This window comes from Octopus bimaculoides, chromosome 9 (genome assembly GCF_001194135.2).
Source record: "Octopus bimaculoides isolate UCB-OBI-ISO-001 chromosome 9, ASM119413v2, whole genome shotgun sequence".
In the NCBI taxonomy this organism is placed as follows: domain Eukaryota; kingdom Metazoa; phylum Mollusca; class Cephalopoda; order Octopoda; family Octopodidae; genus Octopus; species Octopus bimaculoides.
Window position 1 is genome coordinate 11240806 of NC_068989.1, and position 4036 is coordinate 11244841.

At 39.0% G+C, this 4036-nt stretch overlaps 1 protein-coding gene and 1 long non-coding RNA gene across 7 annotated transcripts in view; one reads left to right on the forward strand and one right to left on the reverse strand.

Annotated features, from left to right (window-relative positions):
* LOC128248696 (uncharacterized) overlaps positions 1-3866 on the reverse strand; it is a 36491-nt gene extending 32625 nt beyond the window's left edge. Inside the window, exon 1 of the long non-coding RNA XR_008264862.1 lies at positions 3663-3866. This is a non-coding gene — a long non-coding RNA (uncharacterized LOC128248696). The remainder of the gene's footprint in view (positions 1-3662) is intronic.
* LOC106879997 (uncharacterized) overlaps positions 1-4036 on the forward strand; it is a 320939-nt gene that overhangs the window by 120949 nt on the left and 195954 nt on the right. The window lies entirely within an intron of this gene.

The following is a 4036-nucleotide window of genomic DNA, read 5'->3' on the forward strand; positions in this document are numbered from 1 at the left end:
CGGGTGGCACATAAAAGACACCATTTCGAGCGTGGCCGTTTTCGTGCGGGTGACACGTAAAAGCACCCACTACACTCTCTGAGTGGTTGGCGTTAGGAAGGGCATCCAGCTGTAGAAACTCTGCCAAATCAGACTGGAGCCTGGTGTTGCCATCCGGTTTCACCAGTCCTCAGTCAAATCGTCCAACCCATGCTAGCATGGAAAGCGGACGTTAAACGATGATGATGATATATATATATATATTCTTTTATTTGTTTCAGTCATTTGACTGCGACCGTGCTGGAACGCCACCTTGAATCGAACAAATCGACCTCAGGACTTATTCTTTGTAAGCCTAGTTCTTATTCTATCAGTCTCTTTTTGCCGAACCGCTAAGTTATGAGGATGTAAACACACTAGCATCGGTTGTCAAGTGATGGTGAGGGGACAAACACAGACATGCAAACATACACACACATACGACAGGCTTCCTTCAGTTTCTGTCTACGAAATTCACTCACAAGGCTTTTGGTTGGCCTGAGGTGCCACACAGTAGGACTGAACCCGGAACCATGTGGTTGGTAAACAAGCTAGTTACCACACAATCTGAAAAGTATAGTATTAAATATCCTTCATGGCTGCGGATAATATACCTATTCTATTGACAGATATACGAGTGCATCTTTTTCCCGACTTATGGTCTCTTAGACGACTCACGCACACACACACACACACACACACACACACACACACACACACACACACACACACACACACACACACACACACACACACACACACACACACACACACACACACACACACACACGCACACACAAACTCTTCGAAACGCTTAGTATTAGAATGGTGGCAGCTGATGAAGGAAATGTTCTCTATGTGGCCTGTGTGTTTTCTGTACTCTGTTTATCATTTTGTCCACGTTTTTTTGTAACATCCTGTACCCAATATGCATCTATATATACAGGTAGATGTAGGTATGTACATACATGTATGTATATATGCATATACTCACATCATCATCATTGTTTAACGTCTGCTTTCTATGCTAGCATGGGTTGGACAATTTGACTGAGGACTGGTGGAGCTCGAAGGCTACACCAGGCTCCAATCTGATTTGGCAGAGTTTCTACAGCTGGATGCCCTTCCTAACGCCAACCACTCTGAGAGTGTAGTGGGTGCTTTTACGTGCCACCGGCACGAAGGCCAGTCAGGCGATACTGGCAACGGCCACGCTCAAAGTGGTGTATTTTATGTGCCACCTGCACAAGAGCCAGTCCAGGGGGCACTGGCAACGATCTCGCTTAAAAGTCCTTACACATGCTGCGGGCACAAGTGCCAGAAAGGCGATGCTGGGCACAGGTGCCACATATTATTTGTATTATTATATATATATATATATATAGATAGATAGATAGATAGATAGATAGATAGATGATAGGTTATTAAATGAGGTGAAAGTAAGAGAGAATAATTTAGCTGTTGGTTGGCTCGGTTATAGGAAGGCTTATGACAATGTTACACACAACTGATTCTTGAAGTGCCCAAGGATGCTTGGAATGGATGAGAAGATAAACTACTTTTTGGGGAAAAAGCAGTGAGAGTGTAGGAAGTAGAACTGGCATGTGGAAATGAATCGCTAGGAAGCACAACAGTATGTAGGAGCATTTGCCAGGGAGACTCGCATTCTAAGCTACTCTTCATCGTTGAGTTAATCCCTCTGACAAGTATACTGAGAAAATATAGGACTGCCTATGAGTTTACCAAAACCAAGATAAGAATAAGTCAGCTGCTTTGTATGGATCAACTGTATTAAAAACATGAAAAAAGACCCTGATTCTTTGACCCAAACAGGAAGAGTATTTGGTAAAATGATATTGGAATGAAGTTTGTAGTAGATAAGTACTCAGTGCTGTTGATGAAGAGAGGCTGGAAGATAACTGATGCTTCTCTAGTTTTTCTCTTTATTGAAACTGTTTCCTATTGTGCTATGCAAAGTAAATAAAAAAAAAAAAGAAGTTTCAATAGCATTAGAGGTCCCTTGTGTGATTGAGCAAAAGTGAAGTGAAATGGAGTGCATTTCTCTTTTATGTCTGTTGGAAGATGCCACATCCTTTTACAAGTCATGAATAAATGGTTGTGTGTGTTTGTGTGAGAGAAAGAGAAAGATTTGGTGGGTCTAATTCTTTCAATGGAAAAATTATTTTCAGAAAATCAAATAACACTATGATGTAAATTTCATAGTTCATATCTATATCTATCCATCCATCTAGGTAGATAGATAGATAGATAGATAGATAATCACAAAAACTTCTCAGCTGTATAAAGCTTATGTGCAGTGGATATATTTATGGATGGCATGACTGTGTGGTAAGAAGCCTGCTTCTTACCACAGAGTCTGGGTTCAGTCCCACTGCATGGCACCTCGGGCAAGTGTCTTTTACTATCGCCTCAGGCTGACCAAATCTTTGTAAGAGGATTTGGTAGACGGAAATTGAAAAGAAACCCATTGTATATATATATATATATATATATATATATATATATATATATGTGTGTGTGTATATGTTTGTGTTTCTGTGTTTGTCCCCCCAGCATCGCTTGACAGCCGATGGTGTTGTGTTTACGTCCTCGTAACTTAGCAGTTCAGCATAAAGAGACCGATAGAATAAGTACTAGGCTTACAAAGAATAAGTCCTGGGGTCGATTTATTCGACTAAAAGCAATGCTCCAGCGTCGCCGCAGTCAAATGACTGTATCAAGTAGAAGAATATATATGCACCTACAACAATCTTCTTTCTGCTTCTGTCTACCAAATCCACTCACAAGGCTCTGGTTGGTCCGAGTCTATAGTAGAAGACATCTATCTGCCCAAGGTACCATGCTGTGGGACTGAACCTGAAACCATGTGGTTGGAAGGCAAGCTTCTTACCACACAGCCATGCCTGTGTACTCCTCTGCAAAAAAAAAAAAAATGCGTGCAAAAAAAGTCACTTGGTATTCTTCCATAGGAATATATACCTGACAGTCGCTGTGTGTCAGCGGGGTCACTACGGTTTAGATGTCGACCGACCCAGTGATGCAAGGAAGAAAATTAAAGGTTATGGCAGCTAAGACTTATTGTTCAGTTTGGGTTTTTCCATCTAAGTTATACATCACTTGGTGTCGGCTTTTTTCCTTTCCCCCCACTCTGTCTTTCTCTCATTCAGTTAAGTTTACAGTCTTACTATCCAATGTCTGTGTTTATATGTAATACGTAGAGATGCAATAATATCACATTTATATTAAAGAAATAAAACACCAAATTGAAATTTTTTTAATTTATTTTTCCGCCACCACACACAATACAAAAAGTAGATTTTGTTTCTCAATTGAATGTCTTCGTGTTTTAGTGGCTAAAGAACATGGTCTGTTTTCTTAACATAATGGAGCAAATAGCTATTAAGGTAGAAAAAGATGAAACACTTTTTATAGGCAATTTAAGATCATTAGGTCCAAATGTTTAAGTTATTGATGTTTCATATTGCACACACACACACACACACACACACACACACATTTATATATATATGTGTGTGTGTGTTTGTATATGGGTTATAAAATGGTACCATTCAGAATTGTGTGGCTTTATTCGTATGTTTATATATATATATTTGCTTTTTTACCTTTTTACTTTGTTTTAATCCTGAGAATTGTCGGCTGACACTCCGGTTTCTCTGTTTAACACTTCAGTTCCACCATCTGTTACCAACATAGTGTCTATTCTTTTATTTGTAGACATGTTCTATTGCTTACAAGGTGTTACTGAATGGAAACCGAGTGAATAAAGGGTGTGTAGCTGTAGCGCATTACTCTGCTGTTTCGCTACCAAAGCCACATTCTTTTTATCTTCCCCACTGTCTTAATACATACATACATATATACATACATACATACATACATACATACATACATACATACATACATACATACATATATATATATATATTCACATATGTATATATATATTCACATATGTGTTATTATATATATATATATA